The 27,749-nt window shown below is 32.6% G+C and overlaps 1 protein-coding gene across 36 annotated transcripts in view; it reads right to left on the minus strand.

The window, feature by feature from the left end:
- The window catches only part of PTPRD (protein tyrosine phosphatase receptor type D), a 2,185,700-nt gene that overhangs the window by 1,185,557 nt on the left and 972,394 nt on the right, over window positions 1-27,749 (minus strand). For 35 of the 36 annotated variants that reach the window (XM_049116106.1, XM_049116100.1, XM_049116099.1 and 32 more), the window contains one exon: window positions 3,904-3,953. The gene's annotated coding sequence lies outside the window, so the exon portion shown is untranslated. Of the gene's footprint in view, window positions 1-3,903; window positions 3,954-23,727; window positions 23,777-27,749 lie in introns of those variants that run through there. The other variant, XM_049116094.1, reaches the window with a different exon arrangement.

The following is a 27,749-nucleotide window of genomic DNA, read 5'->3' on the forward strand; positions in this document are numbered from 1 at the left end:
AGCCCTATAGTTTTCTCATCAGATTTTTCACTATTGGGCAGCCCAGGTGGCTCAGTGGTTTAGCTCTGCCTTCAGCCCAGGGCCTGATCCTGGAGACCAGGGATCAAGTCCCACATTGGACTCCCTGCATGGAGCCTGCTTCTCCCTCTGCCTGTGCCTCTGCCTCTCTCTCTCTCTCTCTCTATCCTGGAGACCAGGGATCAAGTCCCACATTGGGCTCCCTGCATGGAGCCTGCTTCTCCCTCTGCCTGTGCCTCTGCCTCTCTCTCTCTCTCTCTCTGTGTCTCTCATGAATAAATAAATAAAATCTTAAAAAAAAAATTTCACTATTGTATTTTTAAATAAAGACTAATTATTAAAAACAACCTATTATATATATATGGTTTGCTTTTGTACTTTCATTGTTTAAGAGTTACTCCAAAGTTAATGAAATGGCTTGTGTTATGGACCCAGAGATTTTTTTAAATGGTCAAAATTGGTTACGTGAATATGAAATTATTGAACTTTCCATTTTAAATGATTATTCAATTATGTTTCATTACGTTTCTTAAGTATTTCAACTATTCTGGAGACAGTTGAAGGCATTTAAGTCAAGATGAATACTTCAAGGGAAAAACACATGCAATTCAAACCATGCATAATGGAACAAAACAATCTGTAGCAAACATATACACATTTGCATAATTGGCTCCAAATTTTAAGGAAGACTTAATACTGATTGTTACACTATTATTCCTATCAAGCACAAAACAGGTATGCAATGGACTTCTGTGTTTGTCATGGAAAATTTTATACATATACATGTCTGTACATAAATCTCAAGGCAAACAAAATCTCAATGTAGTACATAATACAATATTCTTAGTTAATCCTTTAGACTATATTTATCATGACTGTTTTGTGTTTATGCAATTTATTAAACATGATATTTTGGAGACAACTAAGTACATTTTAATAATTTTATTCGAATACTAAGACTAAATTCTGAGTTTTTTTAAATGATTCTGTAGATTATTTATTTTGCAGGCTTTACTTAATATATGCTGGAAATAAATTCATATACATTAAAAGTTAAAGTCAAATTGTGATCTTGTTATGCTGCTGAATATTCACTTCAAAATTATAATTGATGGCCACATAACTGATGGTGTGTGACACAGAGTAGACAATACGTAAATACGTATCTGAATTTTATAAAATCCTACAAATTGCTTATAAGTAGCCACATTAAACTATTAAACAAACATCAGTCTCTTCATATTTATTTATGAATTTTACAATAACAGTTAAAATATACACAGAGTAATTAAATTACTATTCTAATGAAAAGCTATCCAGCAAACTATCTTAAATACAAGGTAATAAGAATATCCTTACAATTTAACAATAGAATAATATACTTAAAACCTGAAGAAGAATAAGTATAAAAGGTTAAGCAACAAAGCTTTTAGAGAAACCATAGGAAAATATCTTAGCAACCATGGCAAAGGCAAATATTTCTTTCTTTTTTAAATATATCTTAAATAGGACACAAGAAGTCCTAATCAGACAAGAAATAAATCTAATTGAGAATTTATATCTATCCAAAGTTACCTCCAGGAAAGTACTAAGAAAATCCAACAAATGTTTTAATATATAGCATAAATATCCAGTGGTGTTCCAGAAAATGTTTACCAACTAATTTTCCTGTTTTTGTTTTTGTTTTTCTCTGTTTGTTTGTTTTAGTGTGTATGCGGTGTAAAACCTTCTACCAAGGCAGATTTTCAAACTCCCGAGCAGCTCTCAAAATTCCTGACACTTTAACAGTTGGCTGTTGTGAATCAGCCAGCTCCATCACAGAGGATTTAATACTCATTATATACATAAAATAAAAAAGGATACATAGTACAGTAGAAAAAGGGCAAGTCTGAAGACTTCAAAAAGGAGAATATTCATGACAAATAATCATCACAAATATGACAAATAATCATCAAAAAGTGTTTAATGTCATCAAACTTCAAGATATTCAAATTAAAATATTTCTATAAACACACCAGAATGGCTAAAATAGAAGGATAAAAAATTCTAAATGTTAATGAGAATATGGACCAACTGAACTCTCACATCCTGCTTTCAAAAATCGATAGAACCACTTTGGCAAACTATCAGTATCTACTAACGCAGAACATATGCATAGCCCAAATATCTAACAAAATACATGCATGGGTTTCCTAAAAGACATGTTCCAGATGTCCATATAACCACTATTCATACAAATCAAAATCTAGAACTACCTAAATGATCATAAATGGGATAAAGGATCATAATTTGGTACATCTACACAGTTAAATACTACACAACAGTGAAAATGAGTGGTTTTTCATTGCATATAATCTTACAAATGTAATGCTGAGCAAAAGAGTCAAAGTAGTAATTCTATATAATTTCATTTATAGAATGTAAAACAGAAAGTAATTTATCCTTCTGGAAGTCAATATAGTGCTTATGTTCCATGGATATAGTTACCAGAAGAGCAATATGCAATGGGTTATTGGTTCTATGGTACTATAATGATATATATATCATGATATATATATATATCATATATCATGATATATATATATTAATTATTATTATTTTTTAATGTGAGAGCTGGTTATATGGGTGTGTTCATTCTGTTACAATTCACTGAGACTGTATACGTAAAAGGTATGAGCAGGATATGAGTTGATAAATGATGATAAATGTAATTTTAAAAAATATTTTGACATACTTTAGAAGTTGAATCAACTTGTGAGAAAAGTTCATTTATGTATATTTGTAAAATATAAGTTACCACTTAACAATGCTTATTGGGAATAAAATTATTGCTCTATGCATATTCAAATAATGTGTTTCATAAAAAATTTCTTCCATTATCAACAGAGTCTGGTTGGTAGAGCAGTGGAATTTCCCCTTGTTTCTATGTGACACTTGTCTTTAACGATCGCAGATTGAGTGTCTCAAAAAATGTAATCAAGGCATACATCTTATAATGCCCAGAGGTGGTTCCTGCCTATAGTCACTTAAATTTTTTTTCAAGATACATTTCAATACTGCTGTATCACCAAACCAAGTTTACTTGATCATATTTGTGTTTTTTAAGACATCATTTACTCAAAAATATAAAATGTATAACACAAATATCCACGTTATCTGCATTTTATATACCAGTTACAAGCTAAATCTTTATTATGCCTACTATTAAAAAAGAGATAAACTAAAAATTATCTTACTACAATAACACAAATGAAATTATGTTTATTTACATTCTGTACTAATCAATTATAAGTCGAATCCAGATTCACATTTTTAACAAATGTTACTGCATATATGAACCAAAGACATTAACAAATTAATAGGGCCATAAGATCCTGAGAAGTCACTGATTACTTCTTATCATTTCTATTTCCATAGTTACATATTTTACCTTCACCTTTCTAAAGCTCCAATATCGAGCTTTCATAGAGGAATCCAATTTTGATAAATCTTGACAGGTGATAAAATAAGTTTTCCTTTCAATAATTCATCGTCTCTATTCATTGCCATCAAATGGACCTCACTACAAAAATTTTTAATCTATAAAATTGTCATTCATGTCCAAAGAACTTTTTTCAGTGGTATAAATCTTACCGTTCTGAAGAATGCCTCCAAATTCACTTAGAAACTATCAAAGACTATTTCAAATAACTATATTATTATAATCCACCCAAGAACATAAACATTTGATAGAAAACATCACAGGGTTTCTTCAACATTTATGTAAAAGTATGATAAAGTATCAAGGGAATTATGCAAATTACCTTTATATTTATTGGATATTATCAAGCAGGGATAATAAAGGGGGAAAAACTCTAAAATTGACTCTATTAATTATAATCTTACCATAAGCTCACAGGTTAGGAATTCAGAGAAAAAGTTCACCACCCTGAGACCTAGAAAAGCAGAAACAAAAATATTTTCCATCAGTACTGGCATCGCATTTTAATTCAAGCATCACAAAATGTTAAATAGTGATTCAATATTATGAAAAATCTCCATTGTATGAGTAATTATTATACACATAATTTGACAAACAATTTTGACTACAACATTCCTCTGAAATAACATTATCATTACTCAGCTCACATCGAACTATTGTGATTTAAGATTAATTACTCCAAGTTGAACTCTTTAAAGCAGCAATGACAAACAAGTAGAGAATTTTTATTGTCTCCTTTGTTTCTTGTGGAGCTCTGGGTGATGGGCACATTTGCAAGCAAAATTTATTTTGCATATATTACAGAAACTTCTCAGTTATAGTCATTTAACAGTTTCAAATATATGCACACCCATATGCACATGCACATGCTACGCAAGTGGGTGTGCACGCATGCATATGCAAACGTGGTTATCATACTACAATCCTATATTTATCTTTGTCTTATCTGTTTAAACCAATGGAGAATATATAATTTTCCATCAATATAAATATTATCTATCGTGATTTTAAAGGCTGTATAATACTCCATAGTTTGTTATACACCTTAAATTAAGATATTTGATTTAATAATAATACTATATGATATTGATTAATATTACCATCTTTAAATTGAGTCATTTAGTTAGCATCATATGCGATCATATTTAATAGTTAGCTTTGCAAGAGTTTTAATATTTTGATGCAGTAGTAACTTACTAATTAACACATATTTATTAAGCCCTTGAATTTGTTTACTTCTAGGAAGATTCTGCTCTATATGAACACAAGAATAAATTGAAGATTTAATCTTTCACATTAGTGAAGAAATTAGTGACCTTTATAAACCCTTTCGAAAACTGTGAATGACTGGTATATAGGCAGGTGCTCCACTGTGTAATGCATTATAATTTAAGTTAATAGAAAAGACAAACCAAAAATGAAAGAAAGAAAAGAAAAGAAAAGACAAGCCATAATAGATTGAATCTATATGTCAATGCCTTAATGAGTGGTGTTGTTTTTAAGGATATGTTTTTCTCAAAGGTCTATGTATCAAATTATTCTGTTTTCTAATATAATTGAAAGAAATGTTATGTTAACATAGCTTATCTCTCAAAGAAATATTTAACTCTTAGGAGGATTTATCACATGTAAAAGTGATTCTGATACTAAAAGAACCACTTGAGGAGTGAAATAAAATGTTTTTAATATCCTTCTGGTGAAACGTTCGCGGAAAACAAAATATCACGATCTCTGAGTGCAAATGTTCACATTAAAATTTATTATTCTTATTCTGCCAGTTGAAATTCTTGTGTGGAGTAAAATCTTTGACAATTAGTGCTCAGATCTTCTTGGTCAAAGTCACTGAGCTAACTTGACTGCTTTCTGAGTCTGATTCTCAATCCATTGTATTTCACTCCAGTTATCGGCCACTAGTCCAGGTCTCCTTGTTCCTGAGTTGATAGACACTGTTCCTTACACTTTCACAGGTTTCTCTCCTGTGCATTGTTTTTACAAATTCCAGTGCACATGGATTAACCTTTTGAACCTGCTACTTATTCTCTCTTGTGTTCTGCTTTTATTTTCCCTGCGGGGGGGGAAAAAGGATTGAGACATTGACTTCAAAAGATCAACTTCATGCTAATGCTTGCTAAAGAAGAAGCCCTCCTCAAGAATCTAGTGTGATCTAAGTACTTCTACTTCAACAAGTCAATCAAGAAATTATATATGTTCTGTGTCCTCCTCCTTTCTTATCAAGAGATGCATCAAAATAAATTTGGAGTAGGTGTTAAAGGGTTAAGTGTTAGAATCTACATTTGGCTGAAGCAAAGTATCATCATTGTAGAATGAACTCCTTAGATACACATTTTAAAATTTTTCATTGTTATTATCATTTTATTATTAAAGACTTAAAGTCAAGCTTTAAGGTTTCACATTATAAAGCAGGAACAATAATTTCTTGTAGCACTATCAGATGCTAGATTACTACAGCAGACACTATGTTGCATATTTGCAATATTAAATTGACAATTTTACCTAAATAACAAAATTTTAACATAAAAAGTGCACAAAGAAATTTCTGTCCTCTAGTTATATCTAGAATGCTTATCTATATCTGAATGTGAATATTCAAATAATAACAGTAAATCCAAAGAGCATTCTTGTTTGTATTTTGGGTATTGTTATAGTAAGTAGATAAGTTAGACCCTCAGACAGTAAGTCATGACCCGTGAATAAATTCAGGAATTCCAGAAATGATATTCAACACACTTGGCTGGTTGGTCTTCAAAGGGAAAGCCAAGCCAGAGAGGTGATTGTAGGCATATTAGAAAGCCAAAGCAGAAATATGGCTTACCCTAACTTTAACCTACTTTAAAAAAAATAATTTACATGGCCTGACTCAGGCAAAAATACTGAGTATTGGGACATAATTAAAGGAGAGAAAATAAATTTAACATGATGTAGATAAGATAACTATTTTTAGGGGAGAGATTGGTAGTGAAGGATCAGTAAATAAACTGTCCTTGACATTGGTACTATGTTAGAATTTTATCATTGATGATTTCAAGAAATCTTATTTCATAGATAAGATTCTAGTAAATATATTTAATCAGATATACTCCTTTCATTTGTACTACTTGTCTATGTGGGGATAGCCATTCAGAAAGAATTTTTGCTGAGCAAAGTAAGCATGCCTCAGCAAAATTGCAATTTTGGTAATTCTAAAATTCTAATATCCTACACCTTTTAGAAGTCTATAAGGCTGTCAAAATACTGCAGAAGACTTGAGAATTTGTACTTGAATTAGTATTTCTATAAATTAACTAATGCTATTAATGAGTGCATTTATCAGGTATGTGACTTGGCATTTGGAGAAATTCATGGAATCAGCATTTCAGATGTTAATTTTTCTGTGATGCTAAAAGGAATTTGACCGTGGTATCTCTTTGTGGCTCACTTTTGCAAGGAATTTCAATATTTTGGAGGAAGTGAAAGGAATCATAATTTTGAAATGATTTGGTAACCTAAAGGTTGTGAAATCATTTTAAATAATTATAGAAAATGTTAAAAATAGTAAATAAATTTAAACATAGTTTGATGCCTTTAGGAAAATCATAGTTAATCAGCAATGGATAATAAATAGCACAGTGCTAAGATTTCTAAACTCTACATTGTGTGTTCTACATTGATACTCACAAAAGTTCGTGTATTAGTGATTATTTTCCATTTTCAGAAAAGACATTGGAAGCTAACAGTTGATTGAATAAACCCCAAAATGTCTTACTGCTAGTGACTTGTAGAGTCAAAATTCAACCCAAGCTTAATTACATTCAGAATCCAATTAATTTATATACCAGGGTAGGATAATATTAAGAGATAACATTTATTGAATACATACCATATGTCAGGTACTGGGCCAGGTATTTTGTATTATTAACTCATTTGGTTCTTACAACTGTATCTTTAGAGATGAACTGAGCTGTTCTTTACAATACTTTCTTTTATTTATTTTTTAAACACAGATCCTAGCTTCAGAGGCTGTGCCATGTATGAAACATTACATTACAGTCTCTACATGATATTTAATCATTATGAGTATTCTTGCAATTGGCATTACAATGCACATATTTACATTTTGGGGGGCATCATGTACATGTAATTACACATTCATTATATGTCTACTATCATCTTGGTTGGTTGGTCCTAGGTAAAAATAATGATAGCATTTATTGAATATATACTGTGTCAGGAAGTCTGTTTTTTTTTTTTTAAGATTTTATTTATTTATTCATGAGGGAGAGAGGCAGAGACATAGGCAGAGTGAAAAACAGGCTCCTCTGGGGGATCCTGATGTGGGACTGGATCCCAGGACCCCAGGATCACTCCCTGAGCCCAAGGCAGACGCTCAACAGCTGAGCTACCCAGGCATCGCAGGAAGTATGCTAATGCTGTAAATTCATCTCATTTAATCCCTAGAGCAGTCCTAACAGGTATTCTGGTCACCCTTATCGCGTAGATAAGAAAACTAACTAGAAAGGTAATAAATGTGCCCAAGATAACAAAGTAAAAGGCACAGCTGAGTTTCAAACACAAACTCTCTCACCCTATTAGTTTGGCACAGCATAAAGATGCTGATTTTTCTAATGGGAAGGAAGTTTGAAAGAAGTTAGAGGCTCCCATTGTAGTTTATTTAAAAAGAAACTTATAACTTCAACTTCTTAAAGCAGGGCTTTGACTACACCCTAATTTCTAAAAAACAAATATAGAAGAATAGCAAATAAGTTAAAATCCTTCCAGTCTTACAATGTCAATGTATTAGGATTAATTTTAGATAGTGACAGCCCCTCCGTGTCTAGCTCATTAAATGTTAAACTGAAACTATACATTATTTATCAGACATGCCAATTTCTAGAATTTTCTGCCAATAAATTTGAGAATACATAAGATTTTTCAAAATATGTAGATTTCATGTAATATATGCACAATTTAGTATAGTTATCAGAAACACTTAGAAAATCAGCTAGCCTTCCATTCATTTAGAAAAATGCAAATAATGTGTTAAAAAAAACCAAACAACTTTGAACTCTCTCTACTTTCAAGACTACCAAGCTTATCATCCCAGAAGCATATTCTTATAATTACAGGCAAAATGTTTGGGGAAAAAATAGGTTGTTTCAGTGAAACCTGCCATATTTTAAACTCTCAATAAATAAATAATGAAAACCTAAATACTCCAATAAATAAATGATTGATGGATAGACCAAAGGAAGAAAGCTGTCTTGCAGTTAGGTGCTACATTTTACCTTAGCTCAGTACCCATACTTTCTCAATGTCTTTTTCAATACCTAGGTCATTTTTTTTCCCAAAGCAGATTTTAAACCCTAGGAAAGTTGGAGTGACCTGTAATGATGGATTTTAGGACTATCAACACATCTCATGATTAGGATCTATGCAAATCTGTTGTGTAACTATAACTATGTATAACATATATAACTGCAATATTGGTTTAGCAGTGCATGCATTTTTCCAACAGATATTTACTGAGAACAATGTGTCAGCCACTACTATAGCAGAACAGTGAGGTTAAAGTAATGAACAATACAAATAAGGCCTATTCTCATAGATGTTACAGCCTGGTTACTGATACTGTATTTAACGATGTCATATTTTGTTGCCACTATCAAAACCCACTAGATATTCTGACATAAGTCTAAATGTTTTTGTAAGGATTGCTCTCTAGATGCTTCATGTTCCAGCATAATAAGCTTTATTAGGTTCAAGACGGTTTAACATTATGGCAGACCGTTCTAGTTATTCCCCATCCATATAATGTTTTTAATAAGAAAACCTCTGATTTTAGCTAGGCTCATGGTCATTTGGAACAAGACTACGATCCTTAGACTTGGTGTCCTAAGACAGGTTCTGGCAAACATGTATGTGGAAGTGGAGTGAGTGACTTCTAGAAAGTGTCACTGAATGTGGAAAGTATGTGGAGAGTATCCTTGTCCCTTTCTCCCATTCATTTCTCACGGAAATGCAGAATAAACGCCTAGGGCTCCAGCAGTCACTTTGTATCAGGACAGACTGTCCTCACTTCCTCGCTCTGTTAAACCCCCAAGCAGAGTACTAAAATAGGAGGAGACTGGATCTTGATCAACAGTGAGTGTTATCTCAGGCTTGGAAGGGTTAGCTTTTGAGTATGGGCAAGAAAGAAATTCTATAGAGACAGAAAATAGATTAGAGGCTTTTAGGGACTGAGGAGTGAGGAGGATGGGAATGACTGCTAATTGGGTACAGAACTTCTTTTTGGATAATAAAAACATTCTAAAATCAGTTAGTGTTTGTACTATACAAAATATAATAAATCCACTAAAGTGTACACTTTAAAAATAATACAAAAAATGAATTTTATGGCATGTGAATTATATCTTAATAAAGCTTCTATTAAAAACACATGTGCCTCATATCACTCTATTAGTTTAATTTGATCTTAAATAACTTGGATACATTTTAATGTGTTAGAAAATTGGGTAGCATATTCTTTCAGAACTCAAATTTGTTTGAATTTATTAACTTCCTACTATGTATTAACATGTCTGTAGCAATTAAGAGAAATAAAAATAACAACAACAAAAAACAGTCTGTCTTCCATAATCTACAGTCTACTGAAGAAAGAGGCTATTTGTGAATTAACTAACACCAATACCAAATATTAATCATCCAGGGCTTTTGAGAGGATTTTATTATATATGGGCAGCCATTTGAAAACTACTAAATAAAAAAATTCATGAATAGAAAACCAAAAAGTTGCTAATAAACATTATAGGCTGAAATTTGTGTTTTAGCCTGTTGGTAGTGATACTTTTAATAACTTGGTAACTAAATGAATATCTGTTTTGAAATTGTGCTTACAAAAAACCAAAATGTAAAAAACCACTAAATAAAGTTTTACTCTAGTGAAAAAAGTATAAAAAGTAATTATTACAAATATTTTTGGTGTCAAATAGTTAAAGAAGCAATATTATACAATCCATTTTGGTGGTGTGGATTTAAATCTTTTAATCTAAAATGTGTATATGCTTATGTGTGATAGTCTGACTCAGAAAACACTATTCTGAAAAAATGCCTCTCTATAGTATTCAAAAGACTGAAACTTTATTAAACATGTTTCCTTTTGGGGCACTTGGCTGACTCAGTCAAAAGAGCATGTGACTCTTGATCTCAGGAATGGGAGTTAGGGCCCCATGTGGGGCATAGAGATTACTTATATAAATAAAACTCTAAAAAAAAAAAAAGTTTCCTATTTCGTGGAGATGATTGGCAACAATAACCTCAAACTATAAATGAGAACATAACAGATCTTCAAACTTTTCACAAATGGCACCATTATAATTTTCCTAAGTTAACATTCAGCCACACTAATTTATGAAGCTTCAAAAAATAACAATGTCACCGTAAAAGTTGTCATGCATTCACTGCATTGCACACCTGAAACTAATATAACAGTGTATATTAATTATACTGGAATTCAAAATAAAATTAAATTCAAAAAAAGGAAAAACTATTGCCATGCTATAGATACCTTTACCTTTATAGATACCTTTGAGGAGAAATGTAAATTAATTGTAACACTGAGCAAAATATAATGATTCTTAAGTTACTGGAGATGATTATACTGGAAAATCTGTAAGAATGTGTAAAAGTTCACAGGACTGACTTAACCTTTATGTGAATTAATTGGTTACTACAGCAACATTAATTTTCATCTCACTTCAACTATTGCAGAAGCTCAAATAAGCTTTGGAGCTTCATTCAGTTTTATATTCATTGGATATATACTCAAGTTGGAATGCTGAATCATATGGTTATTCCATTTCTTTTTTTTTTCAAAAGTTTCATATTATTTTTCAGAGTGACTATATCAATTTTCATTCCCACCTACAGCACACAAGTATTCCCTTTCCTCCACATCTTTGCCAACTCATATTATCTCTAGTCTTACTAATATAGCCATTCTAACAGATATGAGGTGATATTTCGGCATAGCTTGGTGTTCATTAGTGATGTTGAGCATCTTTTCATGTACCTATTGGCCATTTATAGATCTTCTTTGGAAAAAAATGTCTATTCAGTTCCTCTGCTTATTTTTAAATTATATTTTAAAGTTATGGTTATTGAGTTATGTGAATTCTTTATATATATGGAGATCAAATAAATGGTTTGCAAGTACTTTTGCAAATACTTACCTTATCGAATAAATGGTTTGCAAATACTTTTCCCATTATGTAGGTTGCCTTTTCATTTTGCTAATGACTTCCTTTGCTGTGCAGAAGCTTTTTAGTTTGATATAGTCCCATTTGTTTATTTTTTGCCTTTGCGGCTTTTGCTTTCAGTTTCATTAACCAAAAAACAGTTGCCAAGACCAAGGTCAAAGAGCTTTGCAGTGAGTAAAAGGGAAAGACTCAGGTATGCTCTGAATGGAGGTTATTAGAGTAGAAAAACTGGAGTGGGCTAATTACAAGAAGAATATCCTATGTGATTGGTTTGGAAAGCATTTTTGCTTTCTTCAGTTTGTTAGGACTTGGAAGTGTGAAGTGAAGGGTGGGGATTCAAAATTAAGGAAATTGGCTGTCATTCTCCTAAAAATGTCTCAAATTTCTTGGACCATGCTGACACAATTGCTGTAGAAGTTGTGATTTGTCTTCTTAGGCTTGCTGGTCAGGATTCTATTATTATATGTGGTCTGGCTGTTGTCCATTTGTTTATTAGTTTCACATATCTTATTCTTCATTTTCTCCCTTTAATTACAGAAGCATCTCTCAACTCAGCCACTAGTTACATTTTATGCTGCATTATATAGTGTTGAAGGCAGATTGTCTAACCCTCTCATTATCAAAGAAGAATATAATATTTGAGAAGTATATAGGTTCAATTAATATTTTATACAATAAAATATACTATAATGGCATAGTGGGAATTATATTGTGGTTATGAATATGTAGTAAAATTACAATTTTATGGGTTGAGTTTTGTGTACCAAAGCATGTTATTTTAATGTTGAAAATATTTCATTAAACATTCTTATTCTTCTAGTTGTCAATAGCCTCTGTGAAACATATACAAACTATATTAAAGATAGTCCAACATTATTTCCTTCAATTCCATGAGGCAAAACACCCGTCTTTCAACTACTTAATACCTGGTTTCTTTCTTTATTCTTTTTTTAAATAGAAAAACACACGGACATTTGCATATTTAGCTATCACTTCTACTAGATAGGTTGAACATTGATAAATGAAAGGGATTAGTGAGATACCATGTAAGTTTATAACCTTGTTTACACATATAGGCTGTCCTGATATATGTGCAACAAAAATGGAAGGAAAATACTTACTTAAAATATTAAATTTTAGTTGTATGGCATCTGGCAAGTTATTTAACTTACTGAGGCTCTAATAATAATAATGATTATAATTGACAATAATAATGATCACAAATACATAAGAATTATAGATGTCTTAGAATTTTTCATACACTGGTCAACTTAATTAATCCTCTTAGAAACCCTAAGTAGTAGGGCACTTCTATTATATCTATTCTATATATAAATTAACTGAGGAACACAGCAGCTAAATAACTTGCCCAAGGGCATAGATCTAGTTAGGTGTGGACTCTGCTAATGATACATTCTTGTATGCTATCAGAATGCATATGAGGTAATTTAGTTGAAGTGCCCACTATGGTGACTGATTCTTGGTAGCTGCCCAATAAACATCAGTTTACTTCTTCCAATTTAGTAAGAGTTACTATAGTACCTCTCAAACTTGAGAGCTCATCAGAATGGTTTGGTTATCCAGTTATCTGGGCCATGCTCCCAGAACTTCTGATTCATTAGGTGAGGAGTGGAGTCTCCAGATCTGTATTTCTAACAAGTTCTTGATGGCTATTGATGTTGCACCCCACTTTAAGAATCACTGAATCAGTGCTTATTAAATAAAGGGAATTGCACTAATGTAGTCTTGGCCTCTCAAGGCTCACAATCTCATTAAGACCTTGTTTTGAGACTTTAAGATTAACACAGAATAAAAATAGAATACATATAGATTGATTAGTAAAGCAAAAGCATAACCATGTTAGTTATTTACATTTTTAATAATAAAATCTGGTTAAGATTTATAAAATAAAACCCAAATGGAAATAAAGCTCAGTTGGCTAAATACATTATGCCAATCACCTACTGTGGGGTATTTGCAATGTTTTTATTTGCTAAAATGCATTTACAAATTATTATTTTTAAAAATTATTTATTTATGATAGTCACACAAAGAGAGAGAGAGAGAGAGAGAGAGAGAGGCAGAGACACAGGCAGAGGGAGAACCAGGCTCCATGCACCGGGAGCCGGACGTGGGATTCGATCCCGGGTCTCCAGGATCACGCCCTGGGCCAAAGGCAGGCGCCAAACTGCTGCGCCACCCAGGGATCCCGCATTTACAAATTAAAATCATACAGCAAATACTGTTCTATTAAGCATTTATATTATGTATATATAAGTATTATACACATAATATGCATTATATTACATATATATATAGGTTATTCAAGGTACAGTATATCATGATCATTTGAATATATTCTATTAGAATGTGATTTGCATAAGGAAGGGCAAGGATCTTTGTTCCCTCATTTAACATATCCCAAATTCTCAGAGCAGAACCTAACGTGTCAAAGCTGCTGCTAAATATCTGCACATCAATCACTAATTCTTTTGGTTAAGAAGAATTATAGAATCAAAAGATATGAATGGTTTTACAGCTCTGGATTGGTATTACCAAAATGACCTCCAGAAAGAATGTACCACCATCTACTCCCACCAGCCCTGTGTGCTTCTGCCTATTTCCATTGCTTATAAATACTACTTCATATATCTGCCAATAGTAACAATTACTGCTACATGTGTTTACCATATGTTGTTTTTCAAATTTTAACATCTCTAAAATCAAGATGCATGCCCAATGGGATAATTTAGCTTTTTTTTCCCCTTTGTAGAGCTCTGTAAAAATAATAATTTGTCTTATAGCTCATGGCATTCTAGATTCAAAAAAGAAAACTCCAGTGACACATAAATCTTAGTACTGTATTTGTGAATACTAGTCATAATTACTTCAAAAGCTATCTAACACTGTTAAACATTTTGAAATATCACTGAAAACACTGTGTGCTGGATGTTGTCATAGAGCTCTGATTAACTGCCTAAGAAATATTCTATTTTTCCGTGGGCTTCCTGATGAATCAGAAACAGATGACCTGTCTTAATTACTATAAATCAGTGTTGCTTGTCCTATATTTGAAAGAGATCATAGATATGGAGAATATGTCACCGAGTTTAAATTAACAAAAAAATTATGAAAGAAAACATATATTAGGAAATAAATGAAAAAATGAATATATCTATAATCAAAAACTCCTCATTTTTCTATGGAATAACATGTCAAAATTTATCTGCCATATGCTTTCACTGTGTGCTGTTTTTACTCTCAAATATTAAAAACAAATCACATATCAGATAAAGCTATAGTATTTTTTCTCACTATTACATGATTTCAATACTTTAAATCATTAGGAGTAAATATAACTCCAATGACCTAGAAATAAGAAAGATGAAATAGTATGGATTGCTTCCAATGACCAATTAGCATCATAAGATAGTCAACTTTACTAATAATGTCTAAAAATTAAAATTGGATAAATTTTTGCCTCAAAAATGAATATATGTATCTTGCAAAATAATAAAATTATTTTAAGACTCAGTTTCTCTAAATAGAGATACAAAGAGTTTATACTTGATTACAAGGATTAACTGATAAAATGTATGCAAAGTGTGCAGAAAAGTTCTGGCTCATAGTAAGTGTTCACCAAATATCAGCTGTGACAATGATGTTTATATGACTACAGAGAAATATTAGCTTCCTTTTCTCCACCGCAGAAGGGGCAAGGAATACAAATATGCATATATACACATACATGTGTGTCTAGTGTTATATATGTATTCACTTCTGCAAAGGTTTGAATATTGAATAATCTTCTCTGTAAGGAAAGAGAAACATGATTTTGTTGTTCTTGCTTGGATTTTAATAGTCTATTAAAGACTCCTGTGAGAGAATATGATGAGTGGGTTTTGAGGCAAGAGGGAGTACCTCTGAGGGAAATGTTGAGAATGTGGGAGGGAGTCATTACAGATCACAAGAAAGTAGAGGACAAACACCAAGAGATTGAGCATAGGACATTCCCAGAGAGCATTCCCAAAAGCTGAGATAATTGTCCTAAGAAGTTAGAGGACCCTCTGTCCTGAAACTAAAACTGGGGGAGAGCCAAAGGTAAGGTCATTGAGGAAGTTTTTTTAATTTATTTTTTATTTTTTATTTTTTATTTGAGGAAGTTTAGTCATTTTTCCACCTGATCATTAGCCTTTATTGAAGGCATGCAGTTATCACCAAAACAATTTATCTCTTCCTCAACACAGCACAGCGACCTCCCCACCCCACCTGACTGTGCAGAAGTGACATCCTTCATGACTACAGTACCCTTTTTATTACCCAAGAAAAATATCTACTGCTTAAGACTCCTGCAGCCTTAGCAAAGGTGTTTGAAGTCTTGGCTATCTATTGGCATAGTAGTGCAGGATAGCACTGTAGTATCTGTATATGAGCAATGGATAGTAGTTACTGATGCAGTTATTACAATTCTTTTTTTTTTTCAGTTATTACAATTCTATAGTATCCCTGTTGCATTAGAACTGTCAGTTTAGTACATATTATTTTAGAACACAAAGGAGGAACTTAATAAAATAGAGCAAAATGATAAAAGACAAGCATTCAAAGATAAATGAATTAGATACATTTCCTTAGATACCAGTGTTAAAGTGTTTTGTCAGTTCTCAGATGGGCTATATAATGGAATTAATGCAAAACACTATTCCTATTCCCATTCAGGGCAAATAATTTTTCTCTTTGGAGTGTTCATTATCCCATGAACTTTTTTTTCCTTTGGAAAAGTTTGTGTTTTAGGAAAAAAAAATATATAAAATTATATATATATATAATTAATTAAGAATAACCATAGTACTTATGGTTATTTATTTATTTATTTATTGTATTTGCCCATGTATTTATTCATGAGCAAAGGAACATGTATGTGAACATTGTTTATCATTACACTTAAGTTAAATAGGTATTAAATTAGATGGTGTTTATTCTAATGTTTGAGTCAAAATGATGAGTTAAAAATAGGAAATATTAAAGACTTCTTTTGTGAATATTTTTTGAGAGAGAGGTTATATAAAATAAACAGTATGCCAATAGAATAATTCTTATCTGAGTGTTCTACATGTTACATATGTATTATATGTAAATACCTTTATATATTCAATACAGTATTCAGAGGTACCTTTTGTATTTCCTTAGTGGTCCTTGGAAGGATGATACTATATTTTTCCATTGTTCACTTTATAAAGAACCTCATTTTTTTTATTTTAGAAGGGTTAGCTGTTATTGTTAATACACAGAAATATTTTTAAAACATCACCTCATATATCATTTGTGATAGTAGCCTCATTTTTCTAAGACTAGCAAAATGTTGAAGAAATGATGGATTGCAAGTTTTCTTTCATATGATACATCGATAAAAAGCTGAAATAATGTGGTCTAGAATGTGGTTAAATACTAAAGACTATACTGTATGTACCAGTTCATATTCTTTAAACCGGTATCTAGGGATCCCTGGGTGGCGCAGCGGTTTGGCGCCTGCCTTTGGCCCAGGGCGTGATCCTGGAGACCCGGGATCGATTCCCACGTCGGGCTACCGGTTCATGGAGCCTGCTTCTCCCTCTGCCTGCGTCTCTGCCTCTCTTTCTCTCTCTATGACTATCATAAATAAATAAAAATTAAAAAAAATCTTATAAACCAATATCTAAATAGCCTAATAGGATTACATGTATGAATTAGATAATACATTGAATTATTATTAGCTCAAATTCATTCTAAATATTTGAGTACAAAGATATATAAAGACAAACTGCCCTTAACTTAAAATGTCTTTCAGAAGTACAAATTATACATATGATTTAATTTACAAATCACACAAGTAAGTATATAAACTTTATCATTAATAAAATTGAGATCTATTGTTTTGGCAAGACTATTCCATTATGAAAAAACCAGATGGGTCAGAGAAAGAAGGCTTTGAGACTGAGAAAGAAGTAATGAGCAGAAATGAAGATACATTGACTTGTGTCAAAGAAACTGTAGGTGGGAAACTCCCAGTGTCTGAGAAACTAAGGGAAATAATGAGAGAGAGGGATTAGGCCCTTAAACATTTCTGGAACTCTAATATGGAGAGGGGAGGAGCACAAGAAGGAGAATCAAAATCATAGTTAAAAGCAAAGAAGTGGACAAAGGCAAACACATGTAACCACCCGCATTGCTTCCAGCCTATTATAGTAAGAAAGGAAAAAAAACGTAACCTTAAACAAAACTAAAAATGCTTATCACTAGTTGATAATGGCATATTAATTGTACTGTTTTAACAACATTTTATATTGTTTGCCCTGACAATTACAGAAATATGCAGCCTTAAAGAATTATTGAAAAACAAAAATACTATAGAGGTGCAAAATTTAGTGTGTGAAAGAATCTTATAAAACCAGAGAAATTCAACAGTACAGAAAGTCAAGAAATAGGAAAAATAAAAAGCGCAATAATTTGTGAAAAATAGAAAACAGAATGATGTGTCATAGATGAAAGTGGAGAAAGTAGTTTCAGTTCAATAGTACAAGCAGATAGGAAGAGGCAAGTGGACAAGAAATAGATGGGAAGATATAAAGATATGTGGAAAAAATTGGCAGTAAAATAGGGAAATATCAGAATGTTAAATAGAATATAATATGCCAAATACTAAATTTGCAGTGTTGATAAAAGAACAATCTTGTTCTAATTTTCCTTGTTACCATAACTAATACTTTTTTAATATCTTATATATTTTTCTTTTTTAAAAAAGATTTATTTATTTGACAGAGAGAGTGCATATGAGCAGGAGGAGAGGCAGAGGGAAAGGGAGAAAGAGAGAGAGAGAATTTCCAGCAGATTCTCTGAGGAGAGAGGCAGGGCTTGGTCAAGATCTCTGAGACAGAGACCCTGACCCAAGCTGAAATCAAGAGCTGGTCGCTTAACCGATTGAGCCACTCAGGAACCCCCGTCAGCATCATATATATATATATATGATGATAAACTATATATATATTTTTTTTAATTAAAGATTTTATTTATCCATTCATGAGAGACACAGAGAGAGAGAGAGAGAGGCAGAGACACAGGCAGAGGGAGAAGCAGGCTCCATGCAGAGAGCCCGATGTGGGACTCGATTCTGGGACTCCAGATCACGCCCTGGGCCAAAGGCAGGAGCTAAACCACTGAGCCCCCCAGGGATCCTCATCTTATATTTTTCATCATCCCTCCTATTCATATAAAGTTTGTGCACAAAAACCATATATCAAGATTAAAGATGTTTTTCCTGAGAACGATTATATACTCAGAACTTCAGGATTTTGGTGATCTAAGAAAATCTCAATTAACTTCCTTAGAAATCAGATTTTACAGAAGTGTATTTTATTGCCTTATAATATAATTCATTTTTGCATTAAATTCATTCCAAGTTTTCTATATTTGCTTACCAAATTAGAAACTATTTAAATATAGAATATGGTTTGCTACAATTAGTAATGATACCTGAACTCAGTCTGGGATGTATTTTTTCTTTTTTTTCTTTTTTAAGATTTTATATATTCATGAGAGACACACAGAGAGAGAGAGAGAGGCAGAGACACAGGCAGAGGGAGAAGCAGGCTCCTCTCAGGGACCCCGATGTGGGACTCGATCCTAGGACTCCAGGATCATGCCCTGGGCCAAAGGCAGGCACTAAACCGCTGAGCCATCTAGGGAACCCTGGGATGTATTTTTTCATCCCAGGATGAAAATAGATTTATTCATAGATTTATTCACAATCTATAACAATCTGGTATTTTATAGAGTTCTGAATACAGAAATATTTTCGAGTTAAATACTGAATGTAGCATAGCAATATTTAGCCAAAATTATAAATTGGAAGAGTTGGTTAAGATATTCTAAATTTGAGAAGTTGTCTTAAAATTAGTATATATACATTTTTCTGTAATAACCAGTACAAATTATAGTGTTGCTCTCTTGTATTCAAAAACTAGAGTGTGAGATTATTTGTTAAATTTTCTCTGTATATAAAGAAAAAATTATCTCTGTATACATAACACTGTAATTCTTCTTTGCATTTTTATGCAAACAATATAAAAACAGTTTCCATTTTAAAATATGTCCAAAAGTTATTTGATAGTCTTTCCTTCAAAAGTGGACATTAGGGGCACCTGGTGGCTCAGTTGTTTATGTATCTGCCTTTGGCTCAGATCATGATCCTGGGTCCTGGGATGGAGCCTTGAGCTGGGCTCCTGTTCAGTGGGGAGTCTGCTTCTCTCTCTTCCTCTGACCTCCTCCTGCCCCTGCTCATGTTGGTGATCTCTCTCTCTCTCTCTCTCAAAGAAATGAATAAAATCTTTAAAAAAAGTAGAGCTTAATATCTCCCTCCTTGAGTGTTTTGTCCAATTGCTGATTGTCCTGAATAGTCCAGGGTATGATAAGCAACAGAGAAAAGGATAAAGATAAAATGGCATTTTGGCACATATGCAGGATTTCAGTTCCACTTGGCTTAGGTGAACAGCTGACTGTTAGGGCGTATGCCCCCAACATTCCCCACTCTACCCTCAATACTAAGAGCCTCACAACTAAGGCCCTTGCTTTGATCACAGCACAGACATGCAAAAACAGAAGTGGAAAAGTTATCAAGTAAGAAATGGCTCTCTTCTTCTTGTGGATGCAGGGGTATCTTAGCACTGGACTAAAGCCCTCCTTCATCCTGTTAGATTGGATCCCTTGTGCAGTATGCACCCTGAACTACCATATCTGTAGGAAAAATCAAAAGGAAAATTAGTGAGGGGAGTATGAGAGGGAGGAGAAGAAGGAAAGGAGGTGGAAGCCTGTCCTTTACTACTTTTTTGTATTCTGAATTCGTTATAATTAGAAACTATGGCTTCCCTTCGAAATCCTAACTCCAAGTGTGGTTTCTTGCCTTTCTTGAGACTATATTTTGTTTTAAAAGTCATTTTTAAATAAAATTATTAAAAGGAGATAAAATTTTCTTGGTAAAAAAGTATGGAAAGCAATAGGAGTTTTTTAGAGGTAACTAATACAAATCTTTTGATTAACTCCTTCCCAGACCTTTTTAAACTTCTATTAAAAAAAGGCCTTAATTTTTTTTTCTTACAAGCTCTGTACAAATTCATATCCTTTTAAAATGTATTCATAGTATATCCTTCCTTCTTTCCTTCCTTCCTTCCTTCCTTCCTTCCTTCCTTCCTTCCTTCCTTCCTTCCTTCCTTCTTTCCTACATTATTGGTAAACATAATTTTAATGCTTCTCCTATCACTTATTCTGCATTTCAATGACTCAATTCCTCTCATAGTGGCTTATTAGAAAGAAATTTGCACAGGGGTGCACATGAGTTTGAATCCTGGCTTTATCACTACTCAGGTGTGTCATTTTGACAAATGATCCAAGCTTTAGTATTTTTTTTTATCTAAAGTGCCCCCTTGCTCGAAATTTAGTTCCCCACAATTCTTAATTCCTAAGCCCCCCAAACTGGAATCTTTTGAGCTGACAAATGAGAATAAGATTATACTACTATTGGGATAATAGCAGTGCTAGATTTGCATGACAAGTGTTTTCATCTCCAAGGAACAATGTATTTAATCCCATGATAGTTAGGTCTTAAAGATATTAGTTAGCACCTCTACATTTTCATATAATTAATATTAATATAATATAGCAATATATAATATATCAATCATTACATTATTATTGATATATTAATAATCAAATAATTCCATACAATATATTAATACATTAATTTATTATACGTTAGTTTATTCTATTAATATAAGCAACGTTACACTTTTAGAATCCTATAATAGGTAACATTCTCTGAGTGTTATGTGCCAGGTACAATACTGAACAGTGCCCTTGTATTATCTCACTGACAATATGATAAATTAGGAGCTCACATGATGCCCATTAGGATGATGAGGAAATTGAGCTTTAGGAAAAAAAAAAAAACAGATGTTTTATACAATGCCCCTCACACTTTTAGTAAATGTTGGAGTTGTGACTTTAACTGATACTAATTTAAACCTAAAGTCCATGTCATTAACCATAATGCATCATGCCCTAGTAGGCTTCTCTAAGGCCACCAGAACAGTCCTGGGCTCCTGGGCCAGGTTTTTTTTTTTTTTTTTTTTAAAGATTTTATTTATTTATTCATAGAGACACAGCTAGAGAGAGAGGCAGAGACACAGGCAGAGGCAGAGGGAGAAGCAGGCACCATGCAGGGAGCCCAATGTAGGACTCGATCCTGGGTCTCCAGGATCACGCCCGGGCTGCAGGTGGCGCTAAACTGCTGCGCTACCGGGGCTGCCCCTGGGCCAGGTTTTGATACAGTTCTCTCTCCAATATCTACAGTATCCCCTTCTAGAACTTGTTATTATATACTGGGTCTCCTCACTTTCTCCTTCAGTTATCTCAATCTCTTCTTCTTATATTCTCTCTCTCTCTTCTTTTTAAGATTTTATTTATTCATTTGAGAGAGATATAGCAACAGAGAGCACAAATGGGGAGGAGAGGGAGAAGCAGGCTCTCCTCTGAGCATGGAGCCCAATGAAGGACTCCATCCCAGGACCCTGGGATCATGATCTCAGCTGAAGGCAGACACTTATTCTCATTTGACTGAGCCACCCAGGCACCTCTCTTCTTCTTATATTCTTATCTTTATTTCTTTCTGTGCACTTCATTCTGAATAATTTCATCAAATTAATTATCTAATTTACTATTCTTCTCTTTGTTTTTCTCTGTTTTAATCCATATTTCTAAAGTTCCAATTGTTATTATCAGCATTTCTAGACCTTCTGTAAACTAAAAATCATCAGCACATTTCTCTACATAGCAATAACAAATTAGAAAATATAGCAGAATATATGCTACCATTCACAATAAAGAAAATGCTACAAAATACTTAGTTGTTGAGTGCAGAATATTTACAGATTTTATGTAGCAAATTGTGAAACTCAATGAAGGGATACTAAAGAAGACCTGAAGAAATAGAGAGATATATTCTATTAATGAAATTATTTAACATTGTTAATATCTCAATTGCTGTGTTCTTATGTGTGTGGCATACACAGAATAATTGAACAAACAAAAAAAATGGTATCACAGCAGTATAAGAAAACACAGGAACAAAGGGACTTGCTGACTGTTTATAACACAAATTATTAAAGAAAATAATAATGAAATTTAGCTGAATAATGGTAAGAAGGAGTATAATTGACAAGTTTAGGTAAAACAACAATAACAACAACAAAACTCACACCCCAGTATGTTCCTTATCTAGACAAACACAATAAACTCTCATTCTCTGTGGCATGTGACTCATAGATCTCATTCATTCATTCATTCATTCACTCATAGTTTGCCAGACAGCCTGGGTTTTAAGGAGTAGTCATATCATGGAGAATAAATATTCCAATCTAGCACACTGGTGTGTGCACAGAGTCATTTATTTCAGTGTGAGAAGTGTCTAACAGGACCTGTGTCATTGTAGAGGAAGGAACTATGAACATATTTTTGACATCTGCCTGCTTCCTCCTATCCAACAACCAAGAGGCCCTCCCTACAAAGAATATCAGCTGTCCGATGAGCTCCCTTTAACCATTCTTTCTTCCCCACTTATCCTCAGGCTGAATCTCACAAGACTTGGCTAGTATTCTACAACAATTATAGAGAACTGTTCATCCTTCTGTTTTCATTCACTGGCTGATAACTCAGCTATATAAAAAATTTCCTTTGTACTAAAATTTAATGAATAGCCCCTAAGTGTAAGAACACTTCTTCCTTCCTCACAAAATCTGAATTATCTTCCCACATTTTATCAGTCTGCCTTCTCAATAGTAGCTGTGATAAAGATATATTGGCTAGCGATGCCATAGACTTTTTTTCTACTTGTACATTTCATGATACATTTGGTTATTAAGGTGACTTTTGAAGTTCATGGTTTCATCTTACCATTGGTAATGAAACCTGGATATTCTATTTGAAGAATGGCCCAAAAATATGAGAGTAAGGACACAATGCTGGAAAACAAAATAAAATAATGAAAACCAATCAACAAAACAAAGAAAAAGCATAGGTATCATCTAAGGTAAATACACTGGGGAAAAATATCTAATTGTGTGTGGGGGGGAGGGGTGTTGCTATGGGTGTAATTCCAAATTTAATAATTTACTTGCTATAATAATATTTGAATTACACTATTTTTGATAAAATTTTTCTGGTCATTATGACATTGTAAACAATCAATTTACCCTTAAAGAAACTTTCAATCAAAACTGACACTTAATATGGACATTTGATAATCCTATAAGAAGTGGTGGCTTTGGCCTCCACACTCTATGGCTAATTCAGAGAACAATCTGTGAAGTCATAGAAGTAATATATGTTTATTATAAGATTATATATTTGTTATTTCATCCTAAAAACACTACAAAAACATGCATGATCTATTACTTTTAAAAGGATGAAGTTAGGAATATGCAGATCAACAATTCAATGAAAGATTCTTGAATTCAAATTTGAGGCTTGTATTCTTAATACAATATATCCAGTCACTATAAATCTATTTATTAGTTCAGGAAATAATGAGGGACTGGTTTGTGTCAGAAACTGTTCTAGGTGCACTGTTGACTATAATAGACAAAAATCATTGCCCTAGTGGAAGCTGCATTATGGAAAGTGGAACAGGCAATGAACACTCAATGCATGAGTAAATTATATAATATGTTGGATGGTGAAAATGCTAGGGAAAACAAACAGTGGAGGGTAATAGGGGTTTGAAGTCCTTGGGGGTAAGCATGAAGATTTCAGGGAGTAAATAATTATAGGATCTTGGGTCATCATAAATCTGTGGGTTCTATATTTCAAACTACTGCATATATAAAAGTGATTTTAATTGATTGAGGTTTGGAGGATTAGTGTGTATGCATATGTAGATCTTCTTCTGAGAAAATGATCTATTATTTTCATCACACTCTTAGAGATCATGTTCCTAAACAAAAAAATTCTTACATTCTCAGTACTATGTGTTTTCACAAAACTAGATAACATAGATATATATAAATAATTAGATATCTAGATAACTGGAACACTTTTTTCCTATTATCTTTGCTTTTATGAAAAATAGTAACAGATAGACTTTTTGGAAAAGATGGTTGTTATTACACAAGTTGATATTAACTTTTATTCTGAAAACTGAAAATAATAAAGTTAATGATACAAATAATTCTGGTTTCTTCTTTAATTGCAGTCCTTTTCAATTTAGAGAGAAAATGAATTTATAAATATTGAATGTGATCATAATTACTGATCCCACCAATATATTGAATTTTTACATTTATACTACTTTTCTTTAAAAACAGCATCATCTAGAAAATGTTAAATACACTGTGAAACAATAATCTTCAATTCTTTCTAAACAATTGTAATTTTATTCTATAAAAGATAGTATTGCACTGGTACTTTACATCTAAAGTGAAGATTATAATTCCTCTTTCAAAAGACTGTTATAGGAATTAAAAAAAATTAAACAAAACAAAACAAAAGACTTGTAGGAATTAAATGATGTAATATATAAATAATTTCAACCTACATAATATTCCTTCTTTTTCTTTATAGGTAATGTGTAACTGTGATTTTTTTCATTATTACAAAAAAACATACAGACAAGGAATCTTTGTTATGTTTCTTTAATTCATTAAGATATGATAGGAACAACCTTGAAAATCAAATTACATTTATCAAGTTCAATTAAGGTTCAAGCTAAGGAAGGGTATATTCAGATTTTGTGAAGGGAATGTTTGTTCTTTGTAATTTAAATGATTCGTATATAAGAGAGATCAGTGAAACTATATCAATGTATTTGTATGTCTTTCTTAGAATGAATGCTGTTAAACCAAGATGTTCTAACATTTAGTCAAAGAAATCTTTCTAACTCTAAAAAAACTATGACAATTCATTATGTTCCATAAAGTGTTCTCGAACTGGTAATTTTGCACTGGTCCTTCCCATAATTACCATTACTATACTCATTTCCTCAAATCATATCTCCTTTTACACGGTTTATTATATTTAGAAATTTAAATCATGTCTGTACATATGAATGGCAAATTTTCAAGAGCATATGTTTGAAAAAGTTAAATATCCATTTCCATGCCAAAAACATTGACATTCCTGGTCTTTAATCACTTTTATTTTGCTCTCCAGTGTACTACCAAATGAACGTAGGCTAAGAGAGGATTTGGTGACAGAGAAATACTCATCATTCACAGAAAAATGCAGATTCCAGAAGAAACAGGAAGAACAAAAATGTAAGTCTATATCGAAAGGCAGATTTTACTACTTTCTTATAAACTTCACAATCTTGTTTTAATAAGATGTTGTCCCCGATGTGTAGGTAAAAATCTAATGGGCCAGAGTTTATTTTCAACTGTGAAATATACACTTGTAAACTCAGATTTTTAAAAATCTCTCCGAATAGAACTTTTGCAACATTGTATTATCATTTGGCAAAATATTTCCTTTCCTTTTGCCCAGTATTTTCACAATTTGTACACTGGAACCTTACCATAACAACATCCTCAGTCTGTGGAAATTCCACAGTAGAGGATGTGCTTATACTACAGTACTTGCCACATTGAAATAAAGTTTAGAAAAATATTGTTGAGTGGTTATTATGTATTAAGTACTATGCCATGATTGTATAAAATGTTTAATATATATGAGATATTTAAAAATTTGTCTGAGATCTATGTGGTCCCTGACCTGTATTATCTATGCCACTGGAAGCTGTGAACTCTTTACAATGGAAAATGTTAGGAAACAAGGCTAGCAAAGATCTGCAGCATCTACTCCTCCCTATATTGTCACTACCTTTTTAATACATTTTGGTATATTTGTGTGTGTGTGTGTGTGTGTGTGTGTTATGAAAAATCTGATTCCACACAAGCAATATTTACTACACCATATGATTTGCTAATGACCTAGAGGCAATAAGGAAACACTGCAAATGTATAATTAGGAAAATAATGTGATGAAATTTGTGTTTTGATCATAAATACAGAGAATGTACTGGAAGGAGTTGAAACTGGTGTCAGGAAGAACAGTTAGGAAGTATAGGCAATGATATAAGGGCAGGAACTATATGTGAAAATCCTTTGTAAACTTCAAAGTCCTTACAAATATTATTATTGGAGAGATTAATTCTTCTGGTAATTAAACCTCCCTGGACTAAGAGCAAGAATGAGCTACATTAGACAGATTTCCTGCCATAATGGGGCTTGTCATAATGAGACTCCTTTATGTTATAAGTAAAGGCCAAAGTGCAAAACTAAGCTGATGCCTGTTTTGCACTACAATGCCCAGCTGTCTATTTAAATAGCTCTTCTGCTAAAAAGGAATCTCTTGTTATATTAATGACTCTTGGTACTACAGAAAACCATTGAAAACTGTTCCACTAGACTGTTTTAAGAGCCGTCTTCCCATGATGATCCAGAATGAATTTTCCTAGATGTAACCTAATTTAAATGGCATATAAATCTCCAATTTGCCATTTGCTATGTAGATAACCATAAGCACTCTAATAAGAAAATGTAGGTGTCATTACACTTGGTCAAATTTACTATTAAATGACTAGCTAATAGACTTGGAAAATTTTACATCCTTTATCAATGGAGGTGTCATTAAAAACAGACCCTGGAGCTATGTCCTGAATTTCATTCTAAAATCAAAGCACATTATCATTATCTGGTCCTGTCTCATTATAATTAGTTTGGTCTCAATACAACAGCAATTTCTTTAAAGCTTATTGTATGATAGAATGAAATCTGGGAATTTTTTTAAACTACAAATAGCTTTCAATTATTTCCTCCCTCTATCCCTGCCTGCTTCTATATTCTCTATTACTAAATTGGTACATCATGTGGCTAGGATGAAGTTCCTCCACTATTTGGGAGGCTATGCTCCTGATAATATCT

Source organism: Canis lupus, chromosome 11 (assembly GCF_003254725.2).
Source record: "Canis lupus dingo isolate Sandy chromosome 11, ASM325472v2, whole genome shotgun sequence".
Lineage (NCBI taxonomy): Eukaryota > Metazoa > Chordata > Mammalia > Carnivora > Canidae > Canis > Canis lupus.